Source organism: Liolophura sinensis, chromosome 12 (genome assembly GCF_032854445.1).
Source record: "Liolophura sinensis isolate JHLJ2023 chromosome 12, CUHK_Ljap_v2, whole genome shotgun sequence".
Taxonomy (NCBI): Eukaryota; Metazoa; Mollusca; class Polyplacophora; order Chitonida; family Chitonidae; genus Liolophura; species Liolophura sinensis.
Window position 1 is genome coordinate 12,575,855 of NC_088306.1, and position 23,016 is coordinate 12,598,870.

The 23,016-nt window shown below is 39.9% G+C and overlaps 1 long non-coding RNA gene across 1 annotated transcript; it reads right to left on the minus strand.

The window, feature by feature from the left end:
• Positions 1-2,099: 2,099 nt before the first annotated feature.
• On the minus strand, positions 2,100-10,822 carry LOC135479671 (uncharacterized). Its single transcript, XR_010445879.1, has 7 exons — positions 10,735-10,822; positions 8,982-9,030; positions 8,552-8,606; positions 7,375-7,609; positions 6,157-6,232; positions 5,102-5,199; positions 2,100-2,244 (listed from the first exon to the last, which is right to left on the minus strand). It is a non-coding gene; the product is annotated as an uncharacterized LOC135479671 (long non-coding RNA).
• Between the last annotated feature and the right edge of the window lie 12,194 nt (positions 10,823-23,016).

Sequence of the window (23,016 nt, forward strand, 5' to 3'; positions counted from 1 at the left end):
TTTAATTTTGGAGTGAAAACAGTGTTTAGCTGGACTAATGAAATGGGTTAGTTTTTGCACCGAAGGCTTGACGATACTCCTTACAGTGAATTTGTGCCATTCTCTACGCTCACTTCATATCACTGCCACTACTGGGAAGTTTCATGTTTGGAGCTGAGCAATGCACATAGGCTTGTTTAGACTAATATCCTTACCACTGGTGTCCTCACACAAACGTACATGTAGGCTTGTTTAGGCTTATATCCTCACCACTGGTGTCCTCACACAAACGTACATGTAGGCTTGTCTAGTTTAATATCCTGACCACTGGTGTCCTCACACAAACGTACATGTAGGCTTGTCTAGGCTAATATCCTCACCAATGGTGTCCTCTTGCAAACGTACATGTAGGCTTGTCTAGGCTAATATCCTCACCACCGGTGTCCTAGCGCAAACATTCATGTAGAGGGTAATAACCTCACCACTGGTGTCCTCGTGCAAACGTATATATATAATCAGCTTTCATCAATAAAACTGTTTAAGGCGTCCATTACAATCGTGCAGGACATACTTTGGATGAACAGAATGCATGTGCATCAAGTATGTGATTTCTGACATCGATTCCTGCATCATCACCGTAAGTGATTACAAGATTTCCATACAAAATTTTCTAGTGGTAGCAGTGATGTACAGGGAATGTAGAGAGTGGCACATGCGCTGTCAGGAGTTTGAACAAGGTAGTGAACCAATCAAACAATTTCTGAATGCCAAAACAGACTATACTTCACAACAGCTAGATCTTTGCCAGTCATCTAGACTACTTTGCAAAACCTGAGCGGTGTTTTATTACTGCAAAAATTGTGAAAATAGCTGAAATAAATGCAAAAAGCTGACTTTTGCTTTAAAGGGGAAAAAGAGTCGTGTCTGTAATTAATGTTTTTCCACTATATATTCAAAAAAAAGAATATATATCAGCAAACAATGAAATATACAACCCAGCTCACAACAGTCCTTAGTGGTATGGATGTAAAAAGCTTTAACTAATGTGAAAACAATTATACCACAGGGTAGTCCTCCATCTGCCAAGGGGCATAACTCTCCCAGCCAAGTTCACCTGAATAAGGCTTTAGCTTTTGGTTATACTCTTTGTTGAAAATAGATCTGTTGAATGAAAGAGAAAGGTTTTAATTTTTCATATCAGTCAGCAGTATAATTATGAAAAATACTGAACAGTGATAATGGTTAATAAAACTGTGTGAATGAGAAGTACTTTGGTTACTGAGCTACATGTAGTACTACCGGTACTCTGATGTTTGTGTCAACTCAACACAGCATGACAACACATGAGCACAGAGTGACAACACATAAGCACGGAGTAACAACACATGAGCACAGACTGACAACATATGAGCACAGCATTACAACACATGAGCACAGGATGACAACACATGAGCACAGTATGACAACCCGTGAGCACAGCATTACAACACATGAGCACAGAATGACAACACATGAGCACAGCATGACCAAAAATGGGCTCAGCTGACACACTGACACAGCAGGACAACACAAGGCCACAGAGGGATCATGCATCAGCACAGCATGACAATCCAAGGACACAGCATGGCAACCCAAGGACACAGTAAGACAAGATATCAACACAGCATGTCAACACATGAGCACAGTATGACAACCCGTGAGCACAGCACGACAACTCATGAGCACAGTATGACAACACATAAGCACAGCATGACAACACAAGCACAGTATGACAACACATAAGCACAGCATGACAACACATAAGCACAGTATGACAACACATGAGCACAGTATGACAACACATGAGCACAGTATGACAACACATGAGCACAGCATGACAACACCAGGGCACAGCATGACAACACATGAGCACAGTATGACAACACATGAGCACAGCATGACAACACCAGGGCACAGCATGATAACACAATTGCACAGCATGACAACACATAAGCACAGCATGACAACACATTGCACAGTATGAAAACACATGAGCACAGCAAGGCAACACATGAGCACAGCATGGCAACACATGAGCACAGTATAAGACATGAGCAGTATATTACAACTTGCACCTTCGGGAGAAAAAAGCACGAGCTTCAAGAGGTAACTTCCTTTTCCGTTCAGAAATGAACGACTCCATTTCACGAGGTGAGGAGCCTGTCTCATGGAAGGAAAACGTCTCATCGTCACGAAATCCATGCTCAGCTCCATTCAGACTGTAAACTGATGCCACAACAATAATCAATGACTGAAGTGAACAAACTTTTATTCTCTAGCTGTGCTTTTATCCAACAAACTGAATCAATTACTTACAAGTAATGCAGGACTTTCAAAATACAAGTTGTTAACAGCTGGCTGCAAATCAATCTTTTACGGCAATCCAATCGAAAAGATAAGGATGTTTTGTTAAGTACTGGGTGACCGTGGTCTGCAAAAGGTGACCGTGGTCTGCACAAGGTGACCTGTGAAACATATGCCAGGCCCAGAACACGGTCACACACAGTTGTCATACCTAATACCTCAAGTTTTAGTAAATGAATGATCATGGCTTAAAGGATAAGACAGCGCCTAGCTAAAACCTATTTCAACTGAAAGTCGTATACTCAGGCTTGCTAAAAAGTATCATACTTTATTATTTCAATGAGATTTTACCGAATCAGATCTAGAACAAAATGACAATACTGCACAAATGGCTGTTGTGACACATCCATGAAGAAGCATGCAGGAAAGTTGCACCTCCATGATCAACAATAATAATGCCAAACCATGCCAAACTGGCAAGGGTAATGAAGAATAGCCATGGGTTTATGGCCATGTGCTTATGGCCATACTCCTCACACTGCATGCACTGCTCTCTATATTTCGCATTAGATCACTATCACCAGTAGCAAAATTTGTACAGAAATCTGGGTTTACGGTAATGAGGCATAAAGTGATTTAAGAAAATACAAAAACTCTTAACCTTTGTTAATACATGTAATACTTCATACGCATGGGTTCTCTTTGTACAATATGCTGCACATGATTCTAGAACAAACACCTGAAAATTATTTACCGACAAATGCTGATTAAACAGTCCCACGTGAGGAAACCAGTGGTTAGGCTAAGTGTAAACAACAAGTAAACGTGTGTCCCAATGGCCGCAAAGGTAAGCTTGCCCAGTGGTGGCAGTGATGGAAAGCGATCATAGAGAGGGTGACACATGCTTTCATGTATGTGTATGTATGACTTAAGACCTGGCTCACGAAGCGGTCTCACAATGTCAAAATTTCAATCACAAAACTTGCTATGTCCCTTCCCATTATCATAGCTGAAAGTTGTTTTACAATAACTTACACAGAATGACCCTTGTCAAGCAAGTACACTTTCACCTAATAATTGTGAAACAATTTTAAATTTTTGCTGAAGTTTAAGATCACTTCATGAACGCAGGGCCTGTTGTATTATATTATACTTAGGGCACATGTGTGGTCAGACAACCATTATTATACTATATGACAAAGGGGAATAACCATTACCGAAGTTTCATTACCCTGTGTTATATTTCACGCACATGTTTAGTTACTGAATGCATTACTACACCTAAACATGTGAGGGTCCATTGGACCATATCAAACATAGGCTACATTATACTGACAGTGCATTAAGAGTTGGTGGCCCATTGGACCATATCAAACATAGGCTACATTTTACTGACAGTGCATTAAGAGTTGGTGGCCCATTGGACCATATCAAACATAGGCTACATTATACTGACAGTGCATTAAGAGTTAGTGGCCACTGGACCATATCAAACATAAGCTACATTATACTGACAGTGCATAAAGAGTTGGTGGCCCATTGGACCATATCAAACATAGGCTACATTATACTGACAGTGCATTAAGAGTTGGTGGCCCATTGGACCATATCAAACATAGGCTACATTTTACTGACAGTGCATTAAGAGTTGGTGGCCCATTGGACCATATCAAACATAGGCTACATTATACTGACAGTGCATTAAGAGTTGGTGGCCCACTGGACCATATCAAACATAGGCTACATTATACTGACAGTGCATTAAGAGTTGGTGGCCCATTGGACCATATCAAACATAGGCTACATTATATTGACAGTGCATAAAGAGTTGGTGGCTCATTGGACTATATCAATCATAGGCTACATTATATTGACAGTGCATAAAGAGTTAATGGCCACTGCACCATATCAAACATAAGCTACATAATATTGACAGTGCATAAAGAGTTGGTGGCCCATTGACCATATCAATCATAGGCTACATTATACTGACAGTGCATTAAGAGTTGGTGGCTCATTGGACCATATCAAACATAGGCTACATTATACTGACAGTGCATTAAGAGTTGGTGGGCCCATTGGGACCATATCAATCATAGGCTACATTATACTGACAGTGCATAAATAGTGCTAAAAGAGTTAAATATCACTTGTCGAGAGCACACGGCATGCACTGTATGTTTTATTACAGTATACTGGAAATACAGTGTGCCTTGTCAGAGGGTACTTCAAAATCACTGAATTTCTACATCGATGGCAGAGCTACATGTCATTAAACAAGTACAGTATAGAGAGTAAAACCAGAGTAGTGATGACAGTGTAACAGCTAGCAAATGGTCACATGTAACCAGTAAAATATGAACAGCCTCTTGTCAAATTACCTCAGTCAGTTTTTTTTCTAACTACTAGTGTAAATGCATAAATAGTAGCAATTTACAAGCTCCTAGCACCATGGCTTATGCAGAGTTAGGTTAAAAAAAAAATGCAGTAATGTAGCTTTACTTACAAGTAGACATCAAAGAGCACCAAAGGGGTTAATTGCAGTAGTCAAATGCATGTGATTGTTAGATATCTGCACAAGATCATTGGTTATTTCATAGTAAATGTGGAATATATTTATTACCTTGTGTGAGAGTGACTTTGCTTTCCTTAAACCTGGTTATCACTGTACATTGTTTTGCGGAATATCATGTAACTGTGTACTAATGAATGGTAACCAAGAATCACTCTATGAGGTATAATAAATACAATCATATAATTATGGTCCTTCCTGACTAACCTGGAGAAGGTAAGGGGGAATAACCATTACTGAAGGCTCGATTCTCCTTAATCCTCTCTCTGGCTTGCCAAAGTCTCAGCCTCTCTTCATTCAGGTTTCTGCACGAAAAAAAACAGCACCATCAGTTTCTCCTTGGCTTACACATTGTTTAAGTTCTGCCATCAATATTATTAAATCCTTTGTACGCTCCACATATATGTCGGGTGGGCATAAAAAAATGGGCCGTACTTTGACTCTCAATATCTCTGAAACCCTCTAACGTTAGCTTCTAAAATTTTACACACTCGAAAGCCATTATGTCCTAAGTATACAGACCAAATTTCAATTTCATCCTTTAAGATTTCTGTTCATCGTACCAAAATCAAAATAGAGTCAAAAATGCATGTTCCGGACATTGCAAAATGATGTTCTACCTTGTTTTACTTGAGGTGATCAATTCCTTGTCCGCCGCAGAGAAAACCATTTTGATTCAGCAAAACTTGTGCCTATCTGGCAGAAGGGTTTCTCTGACACTAAAGCCAGACAATTTTTCCAGACGACACTGGATTGAGGCAAGTCACACAGGTGCAGCGCGCGCTCAACTCATGACACCTGACAGGTGATGCAATGTGGGTCACCGGAACGTGCATTTTTGAGGCTACGTTTTCATTTTAACCCTGTGTACAGACTACTCCAGCTATGACCTTGAAAATTGGTCAGTATATTAACAAAATCATGCCATTTGAATGTCTTAAGAGTGAAAGGGTTTGAACAAAGGATAATGGAGCAATGCAGCATCAAAGTACGACCCATTTTTTATGCCCACTCGATATATTCACTGTCTTACGAAATGAAATCAGGCAGAATCTGAGGTTTGCAGATATGTAATTCCACATAGTCAGCAAATATCTGCAACATAACTGTTTATAATGTTATCTGTACCACATCTTTTCTCTATGAAACATGTTAAACCTGAACATTTTTGGCTTTAGAGTAGTCTGTTTTGAAAACTACAACACTTTTACCACAAACTACAAATACGAAAGGCAATAGAAGTTAATAACTGCTGGAATTACTTCATTTGCAGCAGGATATCTTGCTGGTTTTGCATGAATTCCTTTTTTCTCTCAGATAAGACAGTCTCAAGCATTCCTGAAACAAATGTTAATGAAATCAAATACAAATCTTAACCACAGAGTTTTGCATGTAGATACACGTAACACAGACACTGATGTCACCTGTGTACATTTACAAAAATTGTTGTTTCAGTGGTTATAAACACTGTGTTTCACAAAAGAACATGTTAATGTGAAATACAGAAGAACTCAATTTCAACTTAATATTTTGTTTTTTATCATATATTAGCGAAACTACAAACATTAACAATACTAGTTTTGGAAATGTAGGACTATTTTTTCTTTAATCAACATGAGTGAATTGAACATATCTTTACACAAACATTTGAAAATATCCTACCCATAGCCACATGTTCCGTTCCATACAGTCTTTTCGCTTCTTCATCCAGAAGTAACTTCCTTTCATGATGAAAACCACTCTAAACGACAACCAATAATACTCCGTGGAAAAAGGCCCTGATAGTGGAATCCTTATTATAACTCATTTTCCATCAAATTTTGCCACAATCCAAACAGATACCCTGAAATTTATCTCAAAGGAATCCATGGGAATCAAGTTTTAGATTTTTTTTTATTCAAGTTACTATTCATTTGTATTTTTCATGACAAATAACTGACTAAATGTAAGCTGTATCAGAGATGAACACTTAGAACTTCAGACAAGCTGTATCAGAGATAAAACACTTAGAACTTCACACAAGAACTTCAGATTTATTATTCTTTTTAACATTGTCTCCAAGGACAGATGTAGAACGTATGGCTGATTACTAGCAAACGTTATGACTTCCTTATGACAAACATAATCTCAAGGGATAACCTCAAAGTAACATAGGATAGTAACAAAGTAACACTGTACATGTGCTCCTGACGTGGACATAGGATACACATTGTACACGTGCTCCTGATGCTGACATAGGATACACATTGTACATGTGCTCCTGATGTGGACATAGGATACACATGGTACATGTGCTCCTGACGTAGACATAGGATACACATTGTACATGTACTGCTGGCATAGAATTAGGATGCACATTGTACATGTGTTCCGGACGTAGACATAGGATACACACTGTACATGTGCTCCTGACCTGGACATAGCATACACATTTTACACGTGCTCACTGATGTAGACAGTTATAGGAAATACAACATTACCATGACTCTGTCCTCTGTTTGCCTTCGCTCCTTCTCCTGACAGTCATGGGAAATATTCCAGTTGTTTGGGACCGGGCTAGAAGCTGCCTCTCCACATGTTCTTTACTGCCGATGAATTTCAGCTAATTTTCTCTCTGGATCAAGGTAATAGTACTAGCCCTGATTGGTAGCCATTGTGATCCATGTTGACCTCTAAACTCATTGGTCACATGACCACTACAGATTTCTGTACAACCTGGCAGAAAAGACGTAATCTTGAGTGAGAAAGGAATGGCCTTTATAAAATAATGTACTTCAACCCAAATATAAAATTATGTACATTCTGATTTTTACTTGATCGAATTCTGAGTACAAAAAAAATAATAATAATAAAATGAAGGTAAATGAAGACTCTATTGATCACATAGAAAATATTTTTATGTAAATGAACACATGAAATTTTCATGACAAATCCATTTCTGCCATTTTACCATTTAACTGCCAAAGAGAATAAAATGAATGTGAAGAGTATGAATAGCGATACATGAAACTCTTTCATCACAGAATCAGTTGTGTTCTACACCATGGGTAACCGACATATTGCAGTTCAAAGGAAGCAAAATCACAGACATCAAAAAATGAAAGGGCTGCCATGTTATCAGGTGCAAGTTATCTCTTTACCCTGAGAATGCAACTGTTTCCACTTATGTCACCTGGACCACGTTTGCCTTTTGAACCCATGAGTGTGTCAGCTGATACGTCATGCAGCACTGTGTTGCTGGTTGCTCCAACATGGCAAATCCTTGTACAAATTTCACATTGAAAACTGATTTATAGTTACCACGAACGTCGGAAAAAAATGGCTACTTTCCACCCCTGCTGTGAGTTCAACCCTGCTGTGAGTCCAGCTCGTGCTGGCTTCAACTCCGGCAACCTGCGAATGGTCGTGGGTTTCCCCCGGGCTCTGCCCAGTTTCCTCCCACCATAATGATGGCTGTCATCGTATAAGTGAATATTCTTGAGTACGGCACAAAACACCAATCAAATAAATAAATAAATAAATCTTTCCATCCCATTTCTAAATAACTCAGATTGCATTAGTTGTCTTTTTTTAATGGAATTAGTGATGTCCTCCACGCCTCGCCCATGCGCCCCCCGTGACAACCAGCTTTTGACATGTGTGGTGAAAGGTACTCACCACCCAATCATGCGTCACTCGCTCACAGCAGAGGCTCCCAAGCTGTTTTCATGGGCTATATAAGACAGGATAAGAGAATATATGTAAGACCACTTTGATTCATGCAGTCATCACAGAGGAATGTTGGAAACGCAGCAGAAGAAAGGCAGTAACACGTAAAATAAAAAAATGGCAGCTGAAATTTAACGTGCTTAAAAAACCAATGACAGCGTTTGTAAATCTCTTTCTTGATGAAATCTGAAAGATGGATTAAAACATGATCAGGGTTACGCTTATCATTTAGAACTGTTTGGGTTGATACTCTTGATGATAATGTGGTGCGCTGGTTATGGGCATATACTTTACCTGGAAAACACTTTACATAGAGAAAATTATATGTCTATTATATGATTGCACTAAGCACCTGATTGGGAGTCATTATAAAAATTACCTGAATAAGGAATAGGCTCAGTGCTTCAGGAAGAGTGCATGGACAAAATCTGAAAACATGGAAAAGCACTATAACACAGTCATTACAGTCCTAAATGGGTACCAAACATGTGCATATAATTATGAAAAAAACTAGAATTCAGATGTCCAAAATACCACCTTCTGATCACTCAGCATTTACACGGGTAAATGCAAAATAAATATAATGATCATACTGTCATTATTATTTAAGCATGTTGATGTTTAGATCATATACAAGATATGCACAAAACTCAATGAAATTGGTGCAATACTTTTCATGAAAGTAGTTACCTAACTGCTAATAAACTCCAGCATGCACAAGTTCCCAAGACTGACAAAATCGTGTCTACAGTTAGGGTGATTTCGATATGCAAAATGTACGCTAAGTTTCATCAAAATCTGTGCAGTAGTTTAAAAGCACAATGCATGGACAAAGTTGTGTCTACAGACAGGCAGACTGACAGACAGGCAGACTGACAGACAGGCAGACTGACAGACAGGGTGATTCCAATAAACATTGATCATACACCACCCTGTTCTTTTATTGTATCCTGAAAAGATCCTATAGTAACAAGTTTTACACAAGCAGCCTTACTTGCTTGTTGGAATGGGTATACAAGCTGTGCGACACATACTCCCTCCAATATATCATCCCTGGAATTTTGCAAAGCACCCTTAAAATCAGCCTGAAAACGTGTATATTAAGATGGCATTATAACTGTTATGATTAAACAAGAGAGACATCCCTGTCACATGAAAGCTCTGTTTTATACCCACGCAGCATTTGGACGCACCAAAGTTTATTATTCCCCTCTCACGATGGTACACCTTAGTGCTGACCTTGGTAAGGCAGGTACTGCATACAAATATTAGCAGGAGGCAATAATCACTTAGCAGAGGCCTTTTTTTTTCACTGCAGGTAATGTTCCTTAGTGAGATAATTCCCCCAATCAGTGGGATCTACGCATGCACATCTACGTACATGTATGTCAACTGGCTGTACTTTTTATGTAATGTTGTATATGAATATTGTGTTGACAAAAAAAAAACTTATTAAGGAACTACTTATGCTGCACATAACCAATTTTGGATATTTTTATAAAAATGGCCAATCTACAAATATGTATTTCAAATGGCCCATTTCCTCAATTTTTGATCACAATTTAGAACAACTGATCCAGTTTCTCTCATTAGGGAAATGCCCCAAACTAATTCTACCATGTAACTTGAAAACATGATAGTACTATGCATGCAGACCAGAAAACAGTGAATAAAACAGAAAATGAACATGATAGTTGAATAATAGGCTATATCTTGCGATGCAATAGTCCACCAGTATCAATGTGATTAAAATGCCCACCTCAATTCACAAATATGACCTTACTACATCTTTGTTGCGCACATGATGGGGCCCTAGCTCGGGTCGCGTATTCCCTTTGTTGTGTAGTTGCGAAATGTAACTCTTTATTTTCGTGTTGCTCGATAGAGAGTTACATTCCGCAACTGTCTGTCCCGCGGTATATCAAACGCTGCGTTGCCGCAGAAGGTTCCGCTCAGAGTACATTAGCACAACAGGGAAGTCTGGCCGTCTTCTCGGACAAACTGGGTAAGTTGTGCCTTGCCAGGGTAGGCGTTAATCACTAAATGTCACACTCAGGTCAAACATTATGTTACACGATGATGACATCACATGGTGCATTCTAAATTTAATTCAAAGTCGTATATTACACTACCTTGCCTGATCTGTTGAGACAACGACAGGCTGTAATCATGCTAAATTCGCACATTTTAAAACAAGTGAGCCATAGTTGTAGCTGTTTGCCGCCATTCTTAAACACGTTCCCTAGCGATTTTGTATTTACTTACCCACATACCACGAAGATTGAACAAAGGGAGACAATTATAGACGGACACATTGTATTCAAACACACATTAAAACTCTTTTCAACAACGCTCTTTTATGGTCAAACACTGAGTGAGAAAAGACGTTCAGACTGGGTGAGATACCAGTCATCCAGTTATTTAACCACCATACATGCATTGACTGAGATTTATTTATTTATTTGATTGGTGTTTTACGCCGTACTCAAGAATATTTCACTTTTACGACGACGGCCTGCATTATGGTGGGAGGAAACCGGGCAGAACCCGGGGGAAACCCACGACCATCTGCAGGTTGCTAACTGACCTTCCCACGTACAGCTGGAGAGGAAGCCAGGTCTTGAACTCTCAGCGACCGCATTGGTGAGAGGCTCTTGGGTCATTACGCTGCCCTAGCGCGCCAACCAAATGAGCCATGGAGGTCTGTACTGACTAAGATGAACAAAATGTGCAAATGGATCCACCTAGGATTAAGATCCGTCTATCTTAGTTGCGGAATGTAACTTTTGAATCGAACAACACGAAAGAGTTACGAAAGTGTTGCTCGATTTAAGAGTTTGGCCTGCGTTTTGCAGCTACGTCTATCTTAGTTCGTGTCACACTAAAGTTAATGTCGCACAAAGAACAAGAAACCGTAGTGGTGTAAGTGTTTCTACGGAGATGGAAAGTGAAATTGCATTTTGTGTTACATTTTTGTTACCTCCCCTTTCCAAAGCGCTCTTCAGTGTAAACATGAAGTTACGAAAAGGTGAAAGTTGCCACATGCTTACAAATTCAAGGTTTGTGAAAAGATAAATTCTTCAAAAGACGGCGAAAAAGGCGAATGTGTCATGCGTAAATCTTTCTACATTTGTAAAGACAAAGTTCATGCCTTTGTTGGTTGCTGCTTTTCACACTAGAGTATCTGAAGGACGATAAGAGTTCTGTCCGATCCTAAATACATCTCCATCCTACGCGCAACTTGATCGGGTGTCATGCGGACCCTACCCTGATTTTATGGCCAATGCGACCAGTAGGGCCTAAGCGTACAAAATAACACCACGAAAGTTCTGCAGAAATACTCAGACTATCTGTAAAGGTGACAAGATCGCTGGCAACGATTCAAACCTAGGCATTTTCCTGTGCAATAATGCTGGGACGACCGTTTGCTTCACGCACTCCGTTTGTTACTTAAAAGATAATGTGGTCTCTAGCTTATGATCTGTCTAACAGAATGATCGGCGGCCTATCGATCTTGATCGCATCTTACGTAGAACTTGATTGGTCAGTGCATGACCTATGGTAGTCTTGTTCAGATTGTTTCATGGCACTAGCATGACACGATATGTTTTCAGTTACTGTACATTTGCTTAACTGGTAGGGCAGGAACTGGTGATGAGAAATCATGCCTAGGTGCTACTCTGCCTTAGTAGTGGAGTGGTTACTAATGGAAATGTAAAGTCTTAACCTCATTCCTGGACAACCAGAGACACCAGGTACTAGACCTTGCCATTGGTGAATATTTTTTTTTTATTCTGAGAGGTCATGGCAAATTTGTTTTAAGTTAGATGAGTTTATGTGAGGTGCCAGTGTATGTCATAAAGCCTTGATCCGTGATCCTATGTCCATTATAGGTGGATGGTACGTCCATCTTGATTGGCTGTATGATCAGCATATGATGTGAATATCTTCCTTGGATATTATGCCCTTCCTGCGTTCATGTTCCGACCCACATCCATGCCTGATATATCATTAGGGTCAAACACTATTGTATGTGGTAAAATGGAATAGTTTACAGACTGCATGGATGCGAGCACCTGTGTCTGACATTCACATGGACATGCACATCCAGGCCTGTCATCTGACATTCACGTCCATGTACTTCACCTGACTCACATAGTTCTCCACCTGACACACATACAGCCTCTTCACCTGACACACGTCCTGGCATTTCACCTGACATGCACACATCCAGGCACATCAGCTGACATACACACTTGGACACTTCACCTGACACACACACCCAGGCTCTTCACCTGACATACACACTCGGGCACTTCACCTGACATACACACATCCAGGCACTTCACCTGACATGCACACATCCAGGCACTTCACCTGACATACACACTTGGGCACTTCACCTGACACACATACTCAGGCACTTCACCTGACATGCGCACATCCAGGCACTTCACCTGACACACACATCCAGGCACTTCACCTGACATACACATTTGGGCACTTCACCTGACACACATCCAGGCACTTCACCTGACACACACATCCAGGCACTTCACCTGACATGCACACATCCAGGCACTTCACCTGACATACACACTTGGACACTTCACCTGACACACATACCCAGGCACTTGCCCTGATATACACACTTGGATACTTCACCTGACGTACACACCGAGGCACTTCACCTGACATACACACATCCAGGCACTTCACCTGACATGCACACATCTAGGCACTTCACCTGACATACACACTTGGGCACTTCACCTGAAACACACCCGGGCACTTCATCTGACCTGCACTCTGCCCACTCTATGTACCCCAGTAGTGACTGTGTTGGAGTGGATGCTGATGTTCACTAAGGCCATAAATTTTGCGCCAGTGGACACTCCTGGTTGCTATCTAACCCTGAGAGAGAGGGGGGTATGAGATTTATTACCTACTCATCTGGTTTCCTAGGGTGTTAGAGACAAAAGCCTGCCTCTTTTTTTCCTGGAACAGCTGACCAGTAAACACCTACTTGTACAATCACAGCAGCTTTTTGTATATTGTATTTTGTGTCTAGGTATTTAGCCCTCAATGCCTTGGAACATTATCCTGAACAATAGTATTTTATTTACTTATTAAATGGCTTGAGCCATGTGGGATCATTAAACTGTATTGTAAATTTTGGCATGTGGGTATACATATATGTATATATGTAAAATTTTCCCCATTGTTCCAGATCTTTAGTATTACTGCTCAAGAATTTATCCTGCAAGTTTTAAGTGATGTTCACTTTACTCATTCAGTGTTCTAGTGTTTTATTATTACCTATCAGCAAAACATTGAAATTTCTTAAATTGATTACATGCCATTTCCACAGTCTTTGGACAATTGTGAGATTTCCACTGGTAATTTCAAGACGTCACATGTTCTGTAGTGTTAGTACATGTATCTTTGTTGTTAATATTTTGGTACTTTTTATGGAAATACATATACTGCAATATTTAAGGCAATATTTATAGCCTTGAGTGCTCTTTAACCATTTATTTGCAAATTCCAAAGGATTTGTGGGAAGCTAGTCACATGTATGCTAACCCCTAGCTGAGGCATGGTCAGAGGGATAATTTTCCATTCCACATCCGGCAGCCATTAACCCCTGGACTGTGGGCTTGGCTGAAGCCTCTCTCTGGGTCCTTTTTTGGTTGTGTGACAAGATGGCAGAGCCCAGTGAATGTAAACAAGCTGCTGTCAAATATCCATACAATTCTGTCACAGATGTATAATTGTGCCTTTGACTTTAATGTCATCCTTGGTCATCAGTAGTAACATGGATAACATGGACTTACTCAGGGGTGATTTTTTAGCTCTCTTGTGATGAAATATTGAACTCTATTAATTTATTTACTAATTTGTGAACACGTGGATCCCATATGGCCAAGATGCATTGGACGATGATGGGTTTAATAATTCATCCTGTTACCTTGATAGTGGAATGTGCACTTTATTTTACATTCACAACGGTTAATTTCTCGGCCTACGTTAGTGTTAATATGCACTGGCCATACTTCTGTGTATGAGGGGCCTCCGTGGCTCAGTTGATTAGCGCGCTAGCACAGCGTAATGACCCAGGAGTCTCTCACCAATGCGGTTGCTGTGAGTTCAAGTCCAGCTCATGCTGGCTTCCTCTCCGGTCGTAAGTGGGAAGGTCTGCCAGCAAGACGGATGGTCGCGGCTCTGCCCGGTTTCCTCCCACCATAATGCTGGCTGCCGTCATATAAGTGAAATATTCTTGAGTACGGCATAAAACACGAATCAAATAAATAAATACTTCTGTGTATGTGCTCAATTGTTTATACATACACATACAAAACATGAGCTCATTGCATCTACTTTCACAAATTACATATTCATGGTAGATGGATTTTTTGATTGGTGTTTTACGCAGTACTCAAGAATATTTCACTTATACGACGGCGGCCAGCATTATGGTGGGTGGAAACCGGGCACAGCCTGGGGGAAACCCACGACCATCTGCAGGTTGCTGGCAGACCTTCCCACTTACAGCCGAAGAGGAAGCCAGCATGAGCTGGGCTTAAACTCACAGCGACCGCATTGGTGAGAGGCTCCTGGGTCATTACGCTGTGCTAGCGCGCTAACCGACTGAGCCACAGAGGCCCCTCATGGTAGATTGATTTGTCAATTTCAAGGACATCACAGTCAAATTTATTGTACACAAGTAAATAATGCATGTGGTTATTTGTTTTGCGAGTTTATGATCCATATTTTAGCTTTATGCAATGGCAAGTTTATGGTACACATGTTTGACTGTTAGATATTGTATGTGGTGACTACCTTCACTTATGTGTATTTTATATAGTTGTGCAATGTGCATGATTGTCTGTGAAACTGCTAACATCTGCCAACTTTAATTGTCTGTGTATAGGCACAGCTTGTATTGTGCAACCACTCTTAACTCTTGACCACAATTCTTTAAATAGCGCGGCGTAATGACCTAGGAATCTCTCAACAATGCGGTCACTATGAGTTAAAATCCAGCTCATACTGGCATCCTCTTCAGCCATACGCAGGAAGGTCTGCCAACAACTTGTGGATGGTGGTGGGTTTCCCCTGCGCTGTGCCTGGTTTCCACCCGCCATAATGCTGGCCGTCGTCGTAGAAGTAAAATATTCTTGAGTGCGGTGTAAAACACCAATCAAATGAATATTTAAATCAATTCTTTTAAAGTACAACGTATGTCAGTCACGCACATGCGGGCACTTCGTCTGAATCATCTCAGATACCCTGAAGGACTACTAATTTCAACCATGACTAACTTGCCTATTTTTCCGTTTTCTGAGTGTTCTGTAGACTTTAGAAAGGTATTTTGAGGTTTACTTGGAACATGGGATGATATTCTATTGGAAAATTGTAAGTTTCAGTACCAAAAATAATATTTTGTGACATTTATTTGCCTCTTAAAATGTACTTTTGTGGGCAAAATTTTAGGTCATTTAGGGTAATCTCCCACTACAAATCAGTGAACAGTTTTAACTTCCTTCTATGTGCCTCTAGTAAAGGTTATTGCAAACCCAGAAGCATGTTCAGAACTCAGGGAACATGCTGGGAAATTAAAACACAAATCCTTTGCTGGCTTTAACGATGGAAAGTATGTAAACTGCTATTTTCTAGCATACTAAAATTTAATTCTGGATTCTACCTGGTCATTTGGCATATTTGTCGAAAAGTGTTTATAACTGGCAACTTTTATGTTTTACTTTACAAACTCTTTGTTTGGATTTTATGCTGTGTACATATAATGCCATTATAGTCAAGTGGAAAGGGATGGTTTTTAAAACCCCGAGCTGGAGACTTAGTCATTGTTCTTCATGTAATATATTTACAGTGCACTGACTTGTAAATGTGTCTGTCACGAAAGCTCTAGATTCCATTGTATCAGAATACATTTACCTGTAACCTTGTAGAGACATGCAAAGGGGCCTATGGTCAGTGGTACTAGGTTTGACCTCTAATGGTGTATACATGGGTGTATACATGATTCAAAGATATTTCACGGCAGCCAAGAGGGGTAAGTGGAGAAAAAAAGTCCTCATATTATACATGTAGATCAAGTTTAGGTGTAAAAAAAAAAAACAGTATGTGCATTACAGATCAGTTTTGTGCTTTGTATTATAGATGAGACCAAATGCAACAAATGGCCAAAGTAACCATTTGCAAGTTGTAAGAGGACAACCCAGTAGCGTGTAATTGTACATGGAGATGTTAAGAATTCAAAAGGAAAGGAGACCAAAGTGGATTTCCCTTGGTGTATGTATATGTATTACAAAATTAAAGCATAGAAGTATCAGTCCTGCATTACTGTGTGTCAAAACAATGTGAAAAATTTCTGTTTGAAGGTCTGGCTAATTTCCAACATATTATATACAAGTTTAGGGTGAACATGCTTTAGTTCTGTTCATTGTTTGCTTTTTTTTCTCCAGATTCAAATAGAATAAATCAGATACCGGGAAGCACTCAGCCAGGGTAAAGCTCTGCTACAGCTTGATGAACAAATTCCTATACTACAGACAAAGGGACAGTACTCCGTAATATGCATCACTACTAAAATTTAATAGATTGGTCAGTAATGCCCAAGGCCAACCTGTGCACAAAGTTTCGTCCACATTCAATGGCAAATGCAGAACCTCCTTAGCATATTCTTCTGTACTTCTTGCTACCGGGCTTGGTGCTTGGCACTGAGGCTTTACAGTAAAGAAACAGGACTGATTGTCCTGGTGTCAGTATAGTGGTATTGGGTAGGGTGTCATGTCTGGTGTCATAATCGGCATGATACTTAAGTGGCGGCAGCATTTTGGTGGCATGGACTCACCCTGCCACAAGAAGACACTACATGTACACGCACCCAATGACTCCACATGGTCATGTGATTGAAAAATTGTTAAGTATGACGTTAAAACCCAAGCATTCATCCATTCTTTCTGTACGACAGTTAAATATGATTAAGTCAATAAAATTCCTTGAAAATTTCTGTTCATCTGAGCAGTTTGAAGATATAGCAGTTTAATGTGAGGTCAAGGCCCTCTGACATGCCTGAATTAGTGGAAGTAGATTTACATGTACTTGTGTATTGAGGCAAAGAAAAGCTTTCATTTGTGGAGGTCTAGAGGTCTTAATAAGATAAACCAGAGAAGGAAGGTCTGCACATCTGATGTACTTCTCTGTATTAAGGCAGCTTCAGACAAAAGAATTAAATTACCAGTGAGCGTGTCAGGAATCCAGACCAAAATTACACAGTAAAAAACTGTCCACTGTGACAAGTTGTCTGTTTATTGTATCAAGATGGAAGAATTCACTTTGACGACCATTATGTAATTGGCATAATGCTCTGGGAGCTTTTATAATTTGTCAGTTACAAGAAATCAGCAGTTTTTCTCAGGCAGTTTGTAAAAAAAAAAAAGAAACTCTTTCGGGAAGGATTAGCTCTTTGATCCCAAGCTTGTGTTCAAAGTAATTGAAACATCAATTTCCACATCAGATTTGATGTTGAAAGCTTAATGGTTGTCTTGAAAGAATCAGTGAAGCCTGAAAAACACAAAAACTGTTGTTGTACATAACATAGTGACATTACAGTCACACTCACTTGCCGCCATTACTCGACACTGTCAACATTTTTAAATGTAACATGGCATTTCTTTATGGTGCCATGTATTAAAAATGCACATGGGAAACTGTATTGCATGTCAACTTGTTTAATGATAGTTTTATATTGTTTGTTTTAGTATACCCATTTTGCCAGCATTTGAAGACTTGTCCTGCTGTAGAGTGATTTTGTGGAGAGTGAGGTTTCTTTTTGTACGTTTGTTTATTTGGGGTTAGTGCTATGTAATGTTCAGTGAAATCTATATACTCTTTACAGTAATTCTATCCCTTCAGTCCAAACTCCTCACCTGTAATATACAGGTTTTCCGGTTTTGTAAGTCATTTGCTCTAAAGCGTGACAGTTGACGTGGGAACGAACTTTTGATAGGAGTCTTGTGTAGTGAGGCTGTAGTTGGGATGTGGCTTCCAGCCTTTTTGGCATCACTGATGTGTTAGATTTAAAGACTTTGGGGAAGAAATTCATCATTAGTGAATCGTACTAGGTAGGGATATTGCATATAACTGGGTTCGTATTAACTTGTACCTTGTCGTCATGGTTACTAGCTTGCAGGTGGAATGATATTTAAAATGTTATTGAGGATTTATAGTAAAATTACATGAGTTAGTGTCGTCTCGTAAATGATGTTTAGTTACAAAAGTAGAGGTAGTAGGTTTTTCATATTTGCATACCTTTAGAGTATAAATAGGGGATTAAGCAGCAGTTAAATGTTTTTACATGTATTGTTTAGACTTTGTTTAAATGCAGTGTTTCTAATTTTTTGGAAACACAAGTTTTAGTTAAGTTATGTACTGAGTAGACAAGCACAGCTGGGCAATTAAATGCTTTCTCTAAGGTCGTCGCTGGGGCTGTGAAAGTCCAGCCCTAATGTGAACAGGGCAGTGAGGTGTTAGTCACCACCTTGGGCAGTCATCAGCTTGGTTAGTCACCTAGATGACAGCAATGCACATCACTCCCTCTGATTTTGTGTTTGTGTCAGTGATTTGCCTACCACCTACCATCCCCTAATGTTAGTGATAGCTAACCTGTTGCCTCGCCCAAGGCAGGGTTACACTTGTGCTAAATGGAGGTCTCCTGTTCTTGAAATGTGCTACATATAAATCCAGATTTTTATTTGTTGCATCTTCCCCCTTTGTTTGCCTGTTTTGAAATGCACGTATAAATGTCAACACAAAAATCCAGCGGAATGAACTTCTGTGCATATGTGATGTAGAAGATTAAGGGAATTTTATGAATTAAGCCTTCCAGAAAGTGATGGTTTTGTACATTTTAATATTGCTGCTTTCAGCAGTTTCCTGTTTGATTCTAATAATGTCATGGTTTTGTGCATTTTAATCTTGCCCCTTTCCTGTTTGATGTTAATAAACTTCAAAAGCGTGTTAAATGTCGACTAGCTAACCTGTTGCCTCGCCCAAGGCAGGGTTACACTTGCCCTAAATGGAGGTCTCCTGTTCTTGAAATGTGCTACATATAAATCCAGATTTTTATTTGTTGCATCTTCCCCCTTTGTTTGCCTGTTTTGAAATGCAGGTATAAATATCAACACAAAAATCCAGCAGAATGAACTTCTGTGCATATGTGATGTAGAAGATTAAGGGAATTTTATGAATTAAGCCTTCCAGAAAGTGATGGTTTTGTACATTTTAATATTGCTGCTTTCAGCAGTTTCCTGTTTAATTCTAATAATGTCATGGTTTTGTGCATTTTAATCTTGCCCCTTTCCTGTTTGATGTTAATAAACTTCAAAAGCGTGTTAAATGTCGACTTTGCTGAAGCCTAGAGTTGTTGGAGCTATTTAAGTTTCTTGTAATTGCCGAGGGACAAAGGAAAGTGATACAGGAATGTAGTGATGTTCAAGTTCCAGTCCAAGGTACACTCGTGAACGCTGGTGGTTACAGGTAAACATTTGTGTTATAAAGACAAAGCCTCCTTCACAGTTGTCCAACTCAGAGTTTGACATGCTATTAACCATCATCATGAAAAATGGTGGATGTACAATATAGTTCAGTGAGTAAGGTACGCAATTCAGTCCCAGTCTTTCACGCTCTCACCATTCACGGAACCATATAGTGATGATAAACGGTTGGTAGTTATGTATGTTGCTGTTTGCATATAGCTGTAATGTTTGTTTAAGACTACATGCACTTACCTTTCACAAGTATGACATGCTTATCTGTTCATGACTCTTGGGCTTCGGGAGCAGTAGATCCCATGAAGGGGATAGTTCAATGACTGGTTGACCCATATCAGTATTGGTTCGAGTGGGGCGGCTTACTTGCCTTCGGTAAGGCCTCTCAGCGAAGCAGCACTAGATAAAAGAGCGGTGGAAATCCGTCCACAAACAAGGAGGCATATTACATGCACCTTAAGGATTCCTTCGTCATCATATGATTGAAGATTTGTTAAGTATGACATTAAACCCCAAGCACTCACTCACTCGTGACTCCTGGGAAGTTAATCACTTGATCGTCAGTGACTTGCCAAAGGTCAATGTTTTACTGGGAGCACAAGAGCTGAGTTCCATCCTGACTGCCATCATATAGAGTAGTCTTGAGTATGTTATAAAACAACAATCAATTGAGAGGTCTCTTTATAGGGCTGTAACAGAGTGGCACTCACATGTTACATGTGTATGAATATGAAATGATGGTCTGAATTAAGAGGGGAATTAGTAAAGACCTTAGTTGACTGGGGAAATCAATACATTTGAATTCTGTTGAATGTAATTAAGAATATTTATTAAAATCAGCATTGAAATAAAAATTGAATAAGTGAAGGTGTACGTGTAGTGTATGTCTTCCCCTTTTAGCCTGCAGCTGTCTCTATGGGGAATACTGGATAAACACTGTATTTCTAAGGACTCCAGTCCTGTACTTGACCAAGGCACTGATTGGTGGCAGGTATGGCCTACAATCAAGCTGTATGCCTGGCCCCTCAGCCTTAATGCTGGTAATTGTATGTTGTTAAGGGTTAAGAATGTCAGGGTGGTGAAATTGCTGGGCTTGGAATGCACTCATCTTCTCATTACACTCCCAGCATTTCCATGTATTGTTGTGTGTGATTTGGGCTGGATATCGATCTCATTTAGAATGCTCTGATTACCAAGTGTTTCTAGATCTGATTGCGGATCTGCCCGTGACACATGTCTGATGTTAGTTTTATTTACTGACCAATAGGGCAGGAACTTTTGGCAGTTTTAGTACGTGGAAATGTGCCAGGATTTTACCCTAGTTTATATCAAAGATACTATACAGAAGTAAACTGTTGTAAAAATTATAAGTTTCCATGGTCTTGGAACGATTTTGTTGGGGGAAAAACATTCTAGGTAGTAACCTGAAAATCTAAACCCTCCTTTAAAAATATTTATATAAGATGTGTGTGGTAGAATAATATGGATTGTAATAACATTCTTATTTTTGCTTTGTATAAGACAGGATTCCCCAGTATAATATAACTGTTAATTAAATTGTTAATTAAATTAAAATAACTGTTAATTAAAGAGAGTATGTGGCCTTCAGAATTAGCATGACTTTGGTCCTCTGAAGACATAATTTGGAAGCCTAACTGCTCCTGTCACATGTATTTTCCCCATGTGGAAGATTATCTATCAAATACCAATAACTTAAAGCAGGGACTTTGATTTTTTTTTTTTTCTTTTTTTTTTTTGATTGGTGTTTTACGCCGTACTCAAGAATATTTCACTTATACGACGGCGGCCAGCATTATGGTGGGTGGAAACCGGGCAGAGCCCGGGGGAAACCCACGACCATCCGCAGGTTGCTGGCAGACCTTCTCACGTACGGCCGCCAGCATGAGCTGGACTTGAACTCACAGCGACCGCATTGGTGAGAGACTCCTGGGTCATTACGCTGCGCTAGCGCTTTAACCGACTGAGCCACGGAGGCCCCGCAGGGACTTTGGAAGGAATGTGAAAGTGGCATGGCCATTGGTTAGCTATCCCAGCGCATAAGATGAGGGTCCAGGGGCCACTATTAGGCCCCGGAGCTTTGGGATGATGAGGTAGTCAGTCTGTGCATGTATTTTCTTATGGGATAGTCAGTCTATGCATGTATTTTCTTTTGATTGTCTGTGCATGTATTTTCTCATGGGTAATCTGTCTGCATGTATTTTCTCACGGGATAGTCAGTCTGTGAGTGTATTTTCTCATGGGGTAATCTGTCTGCGTGTATTTTCTCACGGGATAGTCAGTCTGTGCATGTATTTTCTCATGGGGTAATCTGTCTGCATGTATTTTCTCACGGGATAGTCAGTTTGTGCATGTATTTTCTCATGGGGTAATCTGTCTGCATGTATTTTCTCACGGGATAGTGCGTCTGTGCATGTATTTTCTCATGGGGTAATCTGTCTGCATGTATTTTCTCACGGGATAGTGAGTCTGTGCATGTATTTTCTCACGGGATAGTCAGTCTTTGCATGTATTTTCTCACGTGATAGTCAGTCTGTGCATGTATTTTCTCACGGGATAGTGAGTCTGTGCATGTATTTTCTCATGGGGTAATCTGTCTGCATGTATTTTCTCACGTGATAGTCAGTCTGTGCATGTATTTTCTCACAGGATAGTGAGTCTGTGCATGTATTTTCTCATGGGGTAATCTGTCTGCATGTATTTTCTCATGGGGTAATCTGTCTGTATGTATTTTCTCACGGGATAGTCAGTCTGTGCCTGTATTTTCACATGGGGATCAGCTTTAATTTCTGTGGCATTTTGTATTTTCCAAAAGGTATA